Raw genomic sequence first — 18,196 nt, forward strand, 5'->3', positions numbered from 1 at the left:
CTGTAGTCTCACATGTATATATATATATATATATATATATATATATATAGAGAGAGAGAGAGAGAGAGAGAGAGAGAGAGAGAGAGAGAGAAACATCGCACTGAATGTCTAGGCAAACAATATTTTTTGCGTGTAAGCAAACAGTTTTACAATATCCCGTTCTAATACTTAAGGCAAAATGACACAAGTATCTAATACTGAACCTACGCACTTGTGCCTCTCTCTCTACGTTAAACCACACATCGACGATGGATGAAAAACGCAATTATCAATAACGACGACAAATCAGTAATTAAACTCAATATCAAACTAACGACCATAATTCTTGTTAATGGATGGACCTCGTTCAACACGTACACAACACACACAAATATAAACACAGACACACACGGCATCACGGGACTACTGTAGTTTATATATACAGAAACACATACGTATACACAAAATACCGCCAGTTTGTGACCGAGCTAATGTCAGAGCATCGTGGTCCTCTGGTATCAGCAATTGGCTAAGCTGACCGTAATGACGTAATGTTATGTACCGACGTCCCTAAGGTGGCTTCTTTTCTCCCCGATCGATTTCTGAAGTCGGTTTTCATTATGTCCTCCTCTTTTCCAGAGGCATGAAGGCTCCACAGATGCTAGAACGGAAAATTTGAGAACATGGATCCCAACATTTAGCAATCTTCTTACATTAACACAGTTTGTTATTCTAGTGTTGTTGTGACTGCAGTTTTAATTCTTATATTTCTTTTTCTTCCGAGTCTTGCGATTCGCTGACCTGGGATGTCATGGCGCTCGGGTAATCGAATTAGCCCACGTCAGCCGCCTTGATCCTCAAGCTGAACCCCAACCCGTCTCATGATCTTCCAGGCTTCGCATTGGAGATGTTTTACGAAACGTTCCCCAAAGTTCTCACCGAATAGAACTGAGCTTCTAGCTTCGTATTTGTTCGTTCTGGAGCTGTTCATAGTATTATGAAGTCCTTGATCAATGGAAGGGAAATTATTAAAGCAGTTTGATAACACGTTTGCACTAAATTCTACCGTTCTTTCAGCTTGTTTCTAAGATTACCCGAATACACTGTTGGAAACTGCTGCTTTACTGAACCCCCAGCTTGAGACCTAAACAGCCAAGTGAACAGTTTGAATCACGTCTCGTGAACTGCCATCAGACGTCTCTATGACAGACTCCCGAAGCGAATCTGGTCTTGGGGGGACTTGAGATAAAAGAAACGTTTATGGAATGAATTTGACAAGAGCTGCATCACGCAGTAAAGTCTTCATTAGGGGAAGCAGATCCACCTGATGACACTCATAACAACGTTATAACCAAGACACAAAGGCCAGGGACTCGCGAGCGTGTGGTCGTCAGCTCATGCTGGTGTTTCCTTGCTTCGAATGACTCGAGACACCGAGTCAACAGATCCGAAAACTTGTGGAGCTAAACTTGGGATAAAATATGGCATGATCGCGGTGCGAGGAGAGATGATTTGTGGGGTGGAATATTACCTCTCCCTCTCATCACGAGCCTTCACTGTTTATCATCAGTTCGTTTGTATCATCATTAGAGCAATTTCCCGTCGCCATAAACGTATGTCAATAAATACCGAAGATGGAACTCTTTAAAATGAATTTCTCCGGTATCTTAATTACCTGGGCATTTGCATATTAAAGGAATGAAATTGTCTCTATCTTCTGATACGGTTGATGACTTGGGCTGTGGTGGAAGGGAGGCGTAATGATTGGAGAGAGAGGCAGTGACCTGTGGTATTTCTCATTGTTGAGGTAACACTTGCTTGGCTCTTTCACATTAAGATGCTGCGGTCCTTGGTATTTTTCATTGTAGGGGATGCACTTGCTTAGATATCTGAGGCAACATTTATCTCTATTCCTCACTCGAGAAAAAGTCTCACTGCAGAAGCGAATCTTTGTACATCTCATTCATGAGGACACTACCTCATCTATTTCTCCAACAAGATGCAAGCACATTTGTTTGCCTTTTCAGACTACTCTCATCTGTGTCTTATCTCCGTCTCGAGATAATGCCTCTTGTGTGTCGTCTTTAACTCTAGGAGATACCCATACAATTTCTCAGTTCTAGATACCCATACTCTCTCTCGATTCTAGGATACCCATATTATTCCTCAGTTCTAAGAGATACCCATATCTCTCAGTTCTACGAGATACCCATAGTATCTCTCAATCTTCTTTTTAAGCTAGCACGCGTTGGAGACCTCATCTCTCCCTCTTCATCCCTACCCTCTTCATATATCTCACCACAGAAATAGCAACACTCCAGTCACCAATACAGGCTCGAAGGTCTAGGGCGCTTGAGACAATAAATAAAGCAACAAATCTCTCCCTCTTGTGCAGTCTTAAAAGAACGATGGTCCAACTGACGTCCAATTTACCAACACGAGATACGGGACCTTACAGAATAAGAACAGACAACGGTAATAAACATGAAGAGAATATTAGACCATAAAACATAAGTAACTTGGGGCGAGATTACTGGCGAAAGGTGGTGTAATAAACTCGCCACAAGACAAAAGTTAAATCGAATTTAATCCGTGTAACATGATAATAAAAGCCGCTTCTGTTTTCCAAGTTTGGGTTGCTATTGGTTACCCAGGACAGAGGATGCCTGACGTCATGCTGGTACATCAACACGGGCTGACCTCATGACCTGGGAGACGAGAATTGTGAACCGATTTCTCATGGTGTCAAAATGACATAATCAACAATATTAAATAATAAATGATAATCTAATTACTTTCTCATTTCAGTTTGTATTTCTTTCTACCATCGTCTTTACGAAACGAACATCAATCTATTGTGAAGAATGAACATATCTATACAGACGGATGTGGCTTCAAACTCTTCGCTGAGAATAAGTATAGATACAAGAAAGGCGAGCGTCTTTCAAGAATGCCTACTTGTAATGGGAATACATATAGACTGATCGATGTAGTTATATATACATACCTTTGTAAAAGTAAAAATCACGTCTACGAAATATATGTCATGACTTGCTAATGTCTTTAAGTGTTATTCAATAACTGTTCTTCAAATGCCTCGATGTATAACCTGCAACTGTATATCTCTTCTCCCTTAAGAAGTCACTGTGCATGAAAATCTTCGCTGTCGAATTAGAAAAGGAAGATTAATTTCTTTAGGGAGACATTTCAAGGCTCTAATGTAATGAACGAGAGAGCAGCCATGTCTCAACATGTCTCTAATTTCCCGTGGGGGGACGAGGGTAAATTTATCATCTTTTTGAGAGCTTGTCTTCGACTCTCACCGTCCGAGGACACAGCCAGAGGAAATGACTTCAGTGATTCGTCCACTCTGGAATTATTCTCGAGTTGAAAATGTTATGGTGAAGTATTTACGAGAGCATGAATCGTACGAGAGAGATATAGTCGTCTATATCACTTAAATATATAACGTAAAACGATATAATTCTCTCTCTCTCTCTCTCTCTCTCTCTCTCTCTCTCTATATATATATATATATATATATATATATATATATATATATATATATATATAATCACTGGACAGTGAAGCAGGTCAGAATTTATAATACAAAGGAATTCAATGCAAACAGCAACAGATGGTTGGATGGTATTTTCAAGCCATGTTTATAACAGCAGACAAAATCAGTGACTCGCAAATTAATGTGGTAACAGTAGAAAAAACAAGATTTTTCCAACAAAACCTGTACACTTTCTCCTGCATACAGACCACTACTGACCTGGCATGATCAACTACCAGAGAACAACAAATTCGTACTTAAAGATGAGACTCTGTAAACGACCTGAACTGATGGTCATCGAACCATAATTGTAGTAGGTCATCGAACCTTCGACCTTACGAGAACACTGACCCAAGTTCCCTGTGCGTCAGACAAGTCACACAGCAGAGCTGACGATGGGGGGGCTTTTTTTTTACTTTCTTAAGCTCTCTCCAATCTATTGCAATATCAAAAGTTGTCATGAAAAACACACCCAAGAAAAAGGCAAAAGTTCTGCTTTAAAAGATGTGGTGATAACACACACACACACACACGCACACACACACACACACACACACACACACACACGAAAAAAAAGAAAAAACTAACTCGTTGATCAAGCTTTTGAAAGCGCCACATTTTTCCACGAATCCGCCCAGTGTTTCTAAAGTCAACGTGACCCGAAGGAACAACTCTTTTTCTTCCTTTCACGTCAAAAACTGCGGGAGTTTTTCAGCACCGCATTAGGCAACACAAGCATCTAAACGATTAGTAATACAAATCAGTTCTACTTTAAAGAATGTTACAGTGATACTACACTCAACAAAAATATAACAGAAAAGGAATTGAATCCTAGTCTACTTAACTGTTTTGCAGAAGCACACACACACACACGTCTGATCACTACCATAAAGGTGATGCTAAAACACTAGTTCGACAGACACATCTTTTCAGAAAATCAGGGTAATCCACATTCTAGATTGTGCGAATACAATTTTACAAGCCCCGTGACAAAACGATCAAAATATAGGGAATAACTCGTTTTGGGAGATATAACAGAAAGGATCAAAATGTTATAAGAATTTCGACAACGTACGAAAAGTTCTGACATAAGCGAGGGATTCAACGACTAGAAATAACGTTATGTAAATAAAGGAAGCTGTAGTACATACGTTGGCATTATTTTCCTAACTGTTCAGTAAATTACCATTTAATACCACTAGTGAATACGAGTACTTCAGCACCTTCAAATCAAGGCCAGACAAATACTAAACTTTCTCTCCTACATATATAAAATACGTGTGTGTGTGTGTGTGGAGCAGAAAAGTTTTAATATCAAAGGATTCTGGCGTTGAAGATACACGTTGGCTACGTGCCGAAACATATCGCCAGCTGAGGATATATATAATTGACAAATACAGCCCATGAAATGAAGGTACAGTTAGGGTGAGACATGGCTAAATACCGCAGTATTATTAGATATATATGACAATATTACGAGACACCACAAGAGAATAAGTATACGAAACACCGCATGATGTTGCCTTAAGACAATACCGTTTAAAATAGGGATATAAATATCGCTACAATAAGCAACATAACCGCGTGCGTTGTAAGCCGAAGATATCGCCAGACACAACAAAGATATTCAAAAGATATTGCAAAAATAACGCTGGGGAGGAGACAGGTGTGAGCCCCTTTGATGCTGGGGAGCGTGTAATACCTCTCTTTCTCCCCCAGGTAAGGTGGAGGAGCCAGACATTTCTCCTTTTATGATGTTCGTAATCGATCATTCCATATCTTCCACAAATTCCTCATCCGGGACAGGTGGAACTGGGGACCAGGTGGAACGGAATGGGTCTGGTAAAACAGACTGGGAAAGGAATGGGCCACATGATGATGAAAAGAAATAATAAACAATAATAATAACAACAACAAATCAGGTTATAATGCTTTGAAAAGTATAAGCGAGGAGGTGGATGAGGTTTGCAACAGCAGTGATGTTGTAGGCTAGGAAAAGTTGAAGTGGGAAAGGAGCATTAGTTGGGTTAAGGATGAAGTGGGAAGGGAAAATAATGTGGGGTGGGGGGTAGGTGAAAGGAAAGGGTTTGGTGGGCAAGAGGAGAGGAGAAAGAGGAGGTAAACAAATAGGAATGGCAGATGAGCTAGAGAGGAACAAGTGCCCAATTACATGAACAAGCAACTCATGAACACTGATTGGAGGCAGGGGAAGTAAGAATACACGATAAGCATGACGAATTGAGAGAGAGAGAGAGAGAGAGAGAGAGAGAGAGAGAGAGAGAGAGAGAGAGAGAGAGAGAGAGAGAGAATAGCAATACAGAAAGGAGGAATGACCACACACACACACATATATATATATATATATATATATATATATATATATATATATATATATATATATATATATATATAATATATATATCAGACAAACGTTCTTGGGGGACAGAGGTTCGCTAATAGAATTCGACATAAATTTGGCCGGAGGTACGTACGCCTGGGGTTGCCTGATTGCCTCTACCTCAGGTGAATCCATTAAGGATGAGCACTTTAACATACGAGGGGGAAAAGTGCTACATTTGTAGGATTATACAGAGGACATCAGGCATCCTATTCGATCCTATAGAGGGGGAGTGAGGATCTCCGTCAGGAAGAGAGATACAAGATGATAAATGAAACACACTAAAGAGCGAAGGATGAATGCATTCCATGGCATGAATAGGAGTTTAGGGGAAAGGTATATCCTAATGTGGGCACATATAAATGCCTGTATACACACATATACATGCTTATCATATATATGTATATATTGAGCAAATGCGACCTTTCTTCGTCTGTTCCTAGCGCTACCTCGCTAAAGCGGGAAACGGTGATTAATATCCCTGAATGCAGGGATAAGCAGAGTCGAAGACACCCACGAGGATAACAATTAACCCAGACAATCATAGTGATCCTTCAGTTTAATCCTCATTACGAAGCTCATGAAACTATTCGTGAAGGAGTGAACTACACACGTATATTTCTCTTCAATAAGATCTATGACTTACCTCTCTGTCGACTCCAGAAGCTGTGATGCTTTCACTTCCTGTATTCTTTTTCTTCTCCTTCCTCTCCTTTTTCTTGTCTCATTCTCTTCCTCTCCTTTTCCTTGTCTCACACTCTTCTTTGTCTTCTTCCTCTCCTTTTTCTTCAGTATCATGGGAGAGTTACCTCAACTCCTGGATTAAATGAGGTGTCAACAAGCGTTAAATATTCAAATACACGAGTCGATAAGTCATTTTTTTTTTTACCATTTGCTGAGGACGACGTAGCCTATCAAGGTGATGGAACGGACCGACCAAGATTAAACTTAATGCACAAAGGGATTCGAGAAATGTCACGAGTGTTGAGGTCCTGTAGCCTCGACCTTCCTGATGGGAAGGTCATGTTTGTTTACGTTATAACAAAGGTCGTCCATCACAATTTGTCACTCAAGACAAATCCTTCGCCACTCTAACCTTTACCAAATACTACACGTGTTGCTGGCCATCCGGACAACACTATAATATCACAACTAGCTACATGGAAACTATAAAACTTTCACTATTCACTAAACCAGAAATTGTAGGATAAAAGAGGAAGGGTATATGAATATTGGACCAAATCATTTTTTGAAATGCCGTTGTCATTAACACCAGCGAAGAGTTATATTAGACAAATCCATGAGAGTCACTGGCCTCGATGCTTACGAACACTCGTGTTATGCCGGATGTGGAGCGTCTGTGAGAGGTATCCATGGCAACCAATGTTTGCAAACAAAAGCAGCTTTTACCCCCAGGTAATGGAAGGATCATTTTGTCTGTTCGAACCCGCATTTTATGGAAGTCTGATTACGCTTTCCCTTGCATGAAATCTTGGCCCTAAGCCACCTGCACTTCGAGATTAAAATTTCTTCATTGCTTGAATACAGGATCACGAGTCTCGCGCGTAGAAAATTCTGCTATTTTGTTTGAGTTAATAACATTCCATTAAAGGATATAATCTATGGTCGGAATGGTATCACAGCCGGAAATGTTTTGCGATATTGTACGTGTGATTGATTAGTTTACAGATACATAGGTACGATGGGTGAGGGGAGTGAGTGAGAAACACCAGATGGTCCTTCAGTGAGAGATAGGAGCTGGTGATCCATGAATGAGAGATACTGCAACCCAGTGTTTCTCAAAAAGAGATAGAGAATACAAAAAGCAGTCACTTCTGCCTCTCGAGTGAAACATGCCAGATACCAGCGTCTCTCTGCAGTGAGAGATGCAGGGCCTCTGGTGCCCTGGGAGTGTGAGAGACAAGAAATGCACCTCCCTGCTCAGTAATTGCCTCCTCTTCCATCACAAGTCGTTATCACTATCAACAGAGGAAGGGGGAACGATTCAACTCCCTTGTTTACAAGCGCATTGGCAATTAAGATACTGGAGAACCTATTTAGAATTTCGTAGTCTGTATCTATATATTTTCATATACGTATATGATATCATAGGCTTCAGTCAATGAATACACCTACAAGACGACATCACACATGCTAGATATTGTAAGACGAGGTGGTAAATGCCTGGACTATTGATGATCCGGATTCATTCGAGGCTCCAGTCGGAATTACCAATGCCAGCTTAACGTGATGCCATCACCTGTAATACACAGGAGCTCGTAAGTCCCTCTGGACCTGGCCTTTACTACAGATTCCCACTTACAAAGGATACTGACGTTAAGTAGCCAAGTGGACAGGGGCATTAAGGCAGCGCAATTGACGCACTCGTCTTCGCCGTTCGATCCAAATATTTATTGTTTCTTCGTTTATTGGTGAGTAAAAGAAATCAACCGAAGAAGTGTCTAAAACGTAAATGAGCATCAGTTCCGCCCACAGGGTTGGCAATTACTGAACGAACGGAGATTTATAAAATAAAGGAGTCATAAATGTTCAGCCAAATGTCCAGACTTACACAGAACAGTGTCGAGCCAAGATCAGACACAGTACTTCGTGGTACCATATGCCTCACGGCTTTCCTTCATATAACAAACGCTTATTGCAGTGCTAACGCAAACAGGAATTTACTTCGCTACTATCGTGGCCAATCTAAAACTTCAGTTATTGTTGCCAGTCATAATATATCTTAAAGATACTGAAACCAGTTATAATTCACTAACATGCATTTGCAACTTTTGCAACCAGCTATGGGTTATAGCTGTGCTATTGTAGCCAATTATGATTAATCGCAATGCTATTGAAACCAATTACAGTTCATCATAATGCGGTAACCAATTTCATTGCCGTGCTATTGTTGCCGATTACAATCTATTGCCGAGCGTTACAACCAATTACTTTTAGTTGCAATGTTTTAACATTATGATATATATTGCCATGCTAAGACATCCAGTCTTGTCTAACTGCACTGCTATTGCAGACAATCATAACCTATTGCCATGCCGCTGAAGCCAATAATATAATTCATTAATATGTTACCGCATCCTATCATACTTCATTGCAATGCTACAGCAGTGATTTATAACCTGGATCATAATCGCAACTAATCAGAATTTACAGCAATACTGTTGTAACCAATTATAACTTAGTGAAATATTATTGTAACTAATTAGTATTAACTGCACTGCTATCATGTATCTCTTTAAAATGAGAAATGTTCACCACAAACTTGCTTCTGATTTCAGTTAAGTTTCTCAGAACTAAGAGCAGTACATTGAAAACCAAGAGGTATAAAAACAATTCAGAGATTTCAATCCTTATTCCACCCAAATTCTTTTGGCCCAGCATGACTACAATAACCAAAATTACCGTAACTGACCTTGCTGAAGCACATAAATTTTGCATTACTGTACGAGAGAAAATGTAGTTCGTCAAATGGTGATTTAGTATTGCTTAAAATACTATTCATACTTAAAGTCTTATTCATTGATTCGAATGGAAAAAAAAAAAAGTCACAGCTCAGACGTCACCGTCCAGGAATGAAACTTAGGAACAAACATAAGAAAGGTTATTCTTGTACCTTCTCTACGATACCCTTCAAAGGCCTGCCCTACATACGATATGTGTAGGTGTGTGTGCGCCTGTGTATTCTACCGCATTTAATGGCTCCTGCAGCCTAAGGCTGTGATACCTCCAGTACCTGGGAAAAATGGACTCCTCTGGAATGAGAAGTTCTTTGACTAGACTATACTCCCAATGGTACAACCTCACCAAAGGTAACTTTTCATCTGCAGCGTACGTAAAGACACACACACACATATATATATATATATATATATATGTGTGTGTGTGTGTGATGTTTAGACAATAGAAATTCAGTTTTGTTATTGCCATATCTAAAACTTTAGAGTATGATCAGAATCCAATTAACGAATAGGACAGCCTGTGTCTTCAGAGGACCACCTACCATTCATGTACCGTCACCAACCTCTCATTTCCTTCATTAAAACTTTTTTCTTTTTGTGCTGCGTCCCGCGGCAACATCTTAATATAGGTGTGTAGCTCGATCTAATTAGATCATTACTGACAATAAAGGCGTCAGGAATAATGAGGATAATTGCCTACGGTTCGACAAAGCAAGTAATTAATCAATCTGTTGCGCACAGTGTTCCTTATTTGTCACAAATTTTGAGTTATTTGAGATTTGTGTGTGTGTGTGTGTGTACCTTCACTTGTCTTCTGCATTCGAGACGATACTTCTTTCAACTACTCAAAACTCTCTCTGAGGCAATAGCGTTTATGACCCTCTCAAGAAGAAAGAACAGCAGACTATCATATTCCCTAACACTGTTAGATTACTTTAGGTATATCGTGTAGAATACAATATCATTTAAGTGTCCAACTCTATTCTAAACATGGGAGAGAAAGAGAGAATATTTTTTTTTTTTTCGCAAGCCTCTCTGGGAGTTGCAGCTGCGACCATCATTAGAGGAGTTTTAAATACAGTGAACCCGCTACAGAAATGTTTCAGAGTCAACCCGAACTCACTCTCTCTCTCTCTCTCTCGGTTGGGAAGACATCCTCGCAATAACATCAGTCAGACACCAAAAGTTTTGATGATCAAGGGATCAAAAACTCCAGTTAACCTTTACACTCCCATGGCCCATCGTAGTTTACCCCGGCTCGATTCACTTTAGGAGAGTGATTTCTGAACGTAAGAAAATATCTTTTAAGGAAAGAGATCGAGAGATCTAGAGAGAGGGAGATCCTAGAGTGTAAATCGACGTATCTCGAAAGAAATCCTTAAATGAATGATGTTTAATCTCTGTTAGACATCATAAACACATATACAAATACAGGACCTCACGTTGGCAACATATATATACACCCCATGTGGATCTCACGTTGGCAACATACCAACACACACTGACCCCGTGCGAATAACAATTAAATTCTTGAAGGATATCCCTTAATGCCTCGGTGGTGCAGTGGTTATCATCGCTGACTATGAATCACCGTGGTTAAGTCAGAGTTCCGGACAAGGCAATCGGTTCACAGCCAGCCCCAGCTGTTCATCCTTCCCCATGAGGAAGGTCGATAGGGTCAAACTAATGGATGGGACATTCAGCTTTATTGGGTGACTGATATAGAATATTATCTTGTATGAAAGTGGATTTGCATAGCACTGAACATATGGGAGATGAAAATATTTTTGCTTTACTTCAAAGTCCAATTAATGTTGTCTCTTTTTTTCAACAATAATCTCATAAAACTGTTGTGCTTTTGACATGAGTGTCATTACAATTAATGTCTGTAAAAGCAATGACAGCAGACCATAAAGCCTTTGACAATTCACAAATACCATTTGACAACATATTTTTGAGGCACTGTTTGTAGGAGAACTTGTTAATTCTATAAAAGTGACAACACACAGGAAATCGCGTTTGATTAATTAGCGAACAGTATATTTCCTTGTTTTGAACTTTTCTCATTATCAAGCAAGAGAGGATCGTTTTAACCAACAAAATCATGAAAGGTTTTTTTTTTTAAGCGAACTACCTCCATTTAAGTCGGGGATTCGTGGGGGGTATCGATATGTTCGAATTGCAATTTATTGATATGTAGTGAAAAACTCGCAGTCAACTTTTCACTTGCACAACCATTTCCTGAACTTCCTCTTTGTATCTTGACCTGAATGCTGATAACACAGTAACCACAGTCAAGACAACAGAGGTACCAGTAATGAGGCACCAAAATCAAGAAACAGACACACCAGTGGTGATGTACTAGAGGTAAGACAACAAAGGTACCACAGGAATGACAACACAGGTACCAAAAGACATCGCAAGTACCAGTAGTGAGGTACCAGAGCCAAGACAACATATGCACCAGAGATAAGACAACGCAGGTACCAAAGATAAACAAAGCAGGTACCAGAATCAAGACAACTCAGGCACCACTGATGCTGTACGAGTTACAACACAAACAGGTACCAGAATCAAGACAATAGAGGTACCAGTGATGAAGTACCAGAAAAGACAACACCTCAGCCACTTTCATCAGACTATTGGTTATAACACTGGAGGCATATCAACATGAAGGGAAAGGCACGTGGAAAGGACCCTGAAGACGTCGAGTTCAATGACTAAACCCACTAAGGTCGACGACTATCTGATTATTATTTCATGTACTCAAAGCTTACGGTAATATACATCCGGTGTAAAAAAAAAAAAAAAGTACTCAAAGGGTCATGTAGTTGTATTCAAGAGGTTAAGTAATCGAACTCAATGATTCGAGTCAGTGAAGTCAATGTCTTGGTCTTTTCATTATCTTTCCCATTCCTGGGGTTAACGCGCACCCAAAACCTTAAATAATTTAAAATATCGCGTTATATAGGTTCTAGTTATGAATATAGTTTAATATGGTTCTACTGCTATATACATTAACATCGTGAACTGGCAAAAGTTTCGAAATCTGAATGACGCTTGAAACTCAGGGTCGTCCTAGAAACATGTCCCGATATTTTATTTTGGACAGCAAGAAAGTCCTTATTGAATGAACACACTCCTTGCCACTCTTATAACTATTAAGTAAAGACAAAATCATAAAATATTTTCAGCTGCGATAGCATCAACAACCATATATCATACACCTGTTCAGAAATGAGAGTAATGTAACGTAATTAACAAAAGACATTTCTACCCACGAGTCTTATGAACCTGTATTTAAACAATGAAGAAATTGTAATCTCGAAGTGCAGGTGGCTTAGGGCCAAGATTTCATGCAAAGGAAAGCGTAATCAGACTTCCATAAAATGCGGGTTCGAACAGTCAAAATGATCCTTCCATTACCTGGGGGTAAAAGCTGCTTTTGTTTGCAAACATTGGTTGCCATGGATACCTCTCACAGAGGCTCCACATCCGGCATAACACGAGTGTTCGTAAGCATCGAGGCCAGTGACTCTCATGGATTTGTCTAATATTACTCTTCGCTGGTGTTAATGAAAACGGCATTTCAAAAAAATGATTTGGTCCAATATTCATATATCATTCCTCTTTTATCCTACAAGTTTCTGGTTTAGTAAATAATGAAAATGTTATCAGTTTCCATGTAGCTAGTTGTGATGTTATAGTGTTGTCCGGATGGCCAGCAACACGTGTAGTATTTGGTAAAGGTTAGAGTGGCGAAGGATTTGTCTTGAGTGACAAATTGTGATGGACGACCTTTGTTATAACGTAAACAAACATGACCTTCCCATCAGGAAGGTCGAGGCTACAGGACCTCAACACTCGTGACATTTCATGAATCCCTCAGTCGGTCCCTTCCATCACCTTGATATGCTATGTCATCCCCAACACATAAATGACTTTCAAACATTTTTTAGACATTCGACGCCTAATGACACCTTAGTTAAATCATAAAGATTAGATTAAAAAGAAAATTAATTAAAAAAAAAAGAAAGACGACGAATAAGATAGAAAAAACAAGCCTCAGGCATACCTTACGCTAAAGTCAACAGTGAGGCAAGTCAAAGACTTTATAATGAAAGGTAAGGTGACGTATGTTGTTCACTTCCCCTTAATGAAGAGCTTCAAGAACCGTGGAATGAGGATTAAACGAGAGGATCACGATTGTCATCCGAGTTAACACGCATACTTAAACCCTAGTCTGGGCGCCGGCCACTCACCCCGAGATTCGGGGTCGCGATATGATTTGCGCAGGCGCAGAACGTGTCTTACAACCTTTTCGTTAAAATACATCGTAAATGAGATATTCACTACATCTTTTCCTCCCATATGGTAATTAATAATTCATCTAAAGTTTCACAAAAAACATTCATGAAAAATATATTTACGTGAAATTTCGATGTGATGAAACGTATTTTTCTCACACTAAAATGTATACCTTCTACATAATCTACTTCAAAACTATTCACTAACACAATCTATAAATTTCATAAAGCATTAATACATGTATATGCATAAATGATACGGGGAAAAAAAATTTTCTACGTACTTGCTTACTGGATTTCGAAGCCTCGTTTCCCAATTCACCGCTGGCCTTAACTGTCTTCCTGGATTTCAATGCCTCGTTCACCGATTCATCGCCAGCGTCAAATGTTTCCCTGGATTTCAAAGCTTCTTTCACAGAGTCACCGCCAGCGTCAAATATCTTCTTGGATTTCGAAGCTTCGTTCACAGATTCACCGACGGCGTCAAACGTCTTCCTGGGTTTCAAAGCCTCGTTCGCCAATTCACAAACTTCAACGTAATATTTCTTACCCCGTCAAGGTCGTCCAGCGTCCTCAGCACGACTCATTTGTCCAGATGGATGGCACTATAAGGTCTGGCCTTCAGCTGCTGTCTCTTGGGAGGAACATTGGTTGGTCTTTACGGCAACGACGGCTCAATGTTTACATTTCTCGAAGGTCCGCCCGTTGAACCATACGGAGGTACTGTAGGGTCATTATCCATCGTTCTTTTAACTATCCTGGTATGCAAAGAGTTCTCAACGTAACACAGAGTCAAGAATGTTGAAATTCTGGTCAAAAATGATTGGATTAAGCACGGACACACTTGGGTACATCCGTACGGCGCTGGTGTTTCGGGGCAACTGACTAGTCAAATCAAATTTTACAGCGTGGACCGTCAGACGGAGGTGCGGGGGGGGGGGGATGGGGGGGGAAATGGTTGTTTAAGAAGAGCAACTATCCAGGGTTACCTGTGTTTCTGAAGAGATGTCCGTTTCCACCAGCGCCACCTGACGGGTAAGGTAACAACTTGAAGAGAACGGAGTAAATCAAATTACCTCGTGACACATCAGAGAAAACGAGTTTGTCGAATATCTTAAGCGTACACCATGCATTAAGGACTGGTTATAATTTCCTTCACTGTTCGTTGGACTACGTACAACATTTCTGGCAGTTATTGTAAGTTAACTTTACACCTCTAAGGGTCTCTGGGAAATCAGTGGATGAGTGAATCATTCGTAGTTCTTTCTTATCTGTTGACAATAACTGCCAACCATGTAGACTAATGTCAGTGTGCCATTATCTTTTTTATTTTGCCAAAAATCAAAGCAAAACAGCTGAGCAGGCGAAAAAAAGCACAGAACAGCCGGATGATAAAGGATAATGCGAAGAAAACATACATGACGTATGTGCCCCCTATTGCTTTTTTGTTGACATTGTTTTCTTCTAGCCCATGAAATCATATCCTTCTTCGTTCGCCAGTAATCATCATGTCTTACACATACCATCACTCCCTCATTTATTTTCACAAAATAATTATGCTTTTTTTTTCGTTCTTTTTTTTCTCTTCCTCTTTTTCCTTCATCCTCTTTTTATTATCATCACCACCACCACATTATTATTATTCTCTATCTTCTGGCCACATTCCTTTTCGAGACTGCTCTCCCAACCCATACCGTTCCTCCTGGTCCCCAGTTCCACCAGTCCCGGATGAGGAATCCGTGGACGATGAGGAGTGATCGATTACCGACATCATTAAAGGAGAAATGTCTGGCTCCCCCGCCTTACCTGGGGGAGAGAAAGAGGCATTACACGCTCCCCAGCATCAAAGGGGCTCACACCTCTTTCCTCCCCAGAGATATTTTTTGCAATATCTTTCGAATATCTTTGTTGTGTCTGGCGATATCTTCGGCTTACAAAGCCCGCGTCTGTATAACTTAATGTAGCAATATACATTTCATTGCTTTAAGCAAAACTGCCTTTACGTAGGCGATACCAATTAGTTTCACGCACATATTCTGCTACGATGCCGTGGAACATAACGAATACTTCGATCAATGCTATGATATCTAGCGATACTTCATCCTAACTAGCTATCCCTTCCTTACTGGCGATATCTCTGACAATTCGCTCAGGTGTTTCACCTCCACTTGTCCAAGTGTTATGGAACGTATCCAGCATATGTCTCTCCTTTACGACAGCATGTTGCGAGTACACCCGCTCCTTCTCTCTAAAATTTATCTATCTACCCGTCTATCTATCTATATTTGGTCAAATCATATTAGTTTGACATCAGTCTGGCTCTTCACCTCACTCTCATCCCTCACTCTGTGAACAGCAGTATTTTAGTCCATAATTTGTCACAGGATGAACTTGATTATGACCTGACGCGACACTAACGAGACGTGGGGATGTCAACTTACGTCGCTTTGTCCCGTGTTTCGCGTCGCCTCAAATTGCCTTTCACGCCAAGAATCGTGTCACACTTCATATAGAGGTTTAAGATTTTACAAAAGAAATACGCGATGTAAAGAGAAATGAAATATACACTGATAATAAAGGTAAAATAGGAATAAAAATGTTAGGAATACCTCAGATTAACACCAATCAAACACGATAAAAAAAGTGAAAAATCTTTTAAAAAAGGCAATTTGTATATACCTCTCGTGGAGGCAGCCACCTAGCGAGCGATTGGTCCGCGATACAACCACTTAATTGGCTCCCTAATTTATCAACAACCTCCACGACAGTCATCACAGCAATTACTACAGTTGCCATGTCTAACTGGTAAGTGTTCTGAACCCGTTCAAGACTAATGGGTGCAACCAAGGGCGTTCTATAGAAGCAAACAGAAGCAAACGGTGGCAACTTATGTGACCCAACGGAGGCAAGATCTCATATATATTATATTTCTAACCTTCTCTTATACAGATTGCGTTCACAGAATAACAAAGTATCAGTTTACGTATTTTGGCATAACAAGTCAAATCCCCTTGACAGACGCTCTTGTCTTTTCTGTCATCCAGTCAAGTTGATGGTCCAGGGGGGTGAGCTTTAAGTTAAACTCGTTTGCACAGAGGGCAAAGTATTCTTAGTACCTTAATAATAGTAATGCCATTAATATTAATGAAAGTAGAGAATAATAACAATGACATTGATAATACTAGTAATAACAATTATAACTATAATAATAATAGCGTCATTGACATTTATCAGTTCATAATCCTCGTCTCCCAGGTCATGACGTCAGGCCTGTCCTGGGTAACCAATAGCAACCTAAACTTGGAAAACAGAAGCGGCTTTTATTCTCGTGTTGCACAAGGATTAAATTCGATTTAACTTTTGTATTGTGGCGAGTTTATTACACCTCCTCTCGCCAGTAATCTCGCCCTAAGTTACTTATGTTTTATGGTCTAATATTCTCTCCCTGGTTACTACCGTTGTCTGTTCTTATTTTGTAAGGTCTCGTATCTCGTGTGGGTAAATCGTACGTCAGTTGGACCAGCGTTCTTTTTAAGACTGCACAAGAGGGAGAGATTAGTGGCTTTATTTATTATTGATTATCTCAAGCGCTCTAGCCCTTCGTGCCTGTATTGGTGACTGGAGTGTTGCTATTTCTGTGGCGAGATAAGAGAGATGAAGAGGGATTAGGTTTGTGTGCAGAGAATGGGGGAGAGATGAGGTTTCTAAGGCGAGATAGAGCACCGAGGTAGATTAAGAGATAATAAAAGTATTTCATTTTTGAGAGAGATATCAAACATACGAGTATAGAAACTCAATTAGAATGCGAGAAGTAGGAGATAAAGAGTCCTCATGAATGAGGCAAAAATCCATTTCCTCTGAAGTGAGAGAGAGAGACGCTTATTCTAGAAGATGCCAACTATGTCTTGAGAGAAATCCTAACAGATATACTGCCTGTGAAGTGAAAAATACCAGAGATTGCCGTCTCAAAAGTGAGAAATATCAAGGACTGCTACCTCAAAAGTGAGAGAGCCAGACATGTACTGCCTCTACAATGAGAAATACCACAGGTCACTGCCTCTCTCTCCAATCATTACGCCTCCTTCCACCACAGCCCAAGTCATCAACCATATCAGAAGATAGAGACAATTTCGTTCCTTTAATATGCAAATGCCCAGGTAATTAAGATACCGGAGAAATTCATTTTAAAGAGTTCCATCTCCAGTATTTATTGACATACGTTTATGGCGACGGGAAATTGCTCTAATGATGAGATACAAACGAACTGATGATAAAGTGAAGGCTTGTGGAGAGAGAGAGAGAGAGAGAGAGAGAGAGAGAGAGGTAATATCCCATCCCCCCAAATCATCTCTCCTCGCACCGCGATCATGCCATATTTCATCCCAAGTTTAGCTCCACAAGTTTTCGGATCTGTTGACTCTGTATCTCGAGTCATTCGAATCAACGGAACACCAGCAGGAGCTGACGACCACAC

General features: G+C 40.1%; 1 long non-coding RNA gene across 1 annotated transcript; it reads right to left on the reverse strand.

Moving 5' to 3' along the window:
• Positions 1-2,548: 2,548 nt before the first annotated feature.
• On the reverse strand, positions 2,549-14,647 carry LOC139755291 (uncharacterized). The gene is made up of 3 exons (XR_011714067.1): positions 14,007-14,647; positions 6,583-6,753; positions 2,549-2,687 (listed from the first exon to the last, which is right to left on the reverse strand). It is a non-coding gene; the product is annotated as an uncharacterized lncRNA (long non-coding RNA).
• Positions 14,648-18,196: the final 3,549 nt, after the last annotated feature.

The sequence above is a fragment of the Panulirus ornatus genome, chromosome 19 (genome assembly GCF_036320965.1).
Source record: "Panulirus ornatus isolate Po-2019 chromosome 19, ASM3632096v1, whole genome shotgun sequence".
Lineage (NCBI taxonomy): Eukaryota > Metazoa > Arthropoda > Malacostraca > Decapoda > Palinuridae > Panulirus > Panulirus ornatus.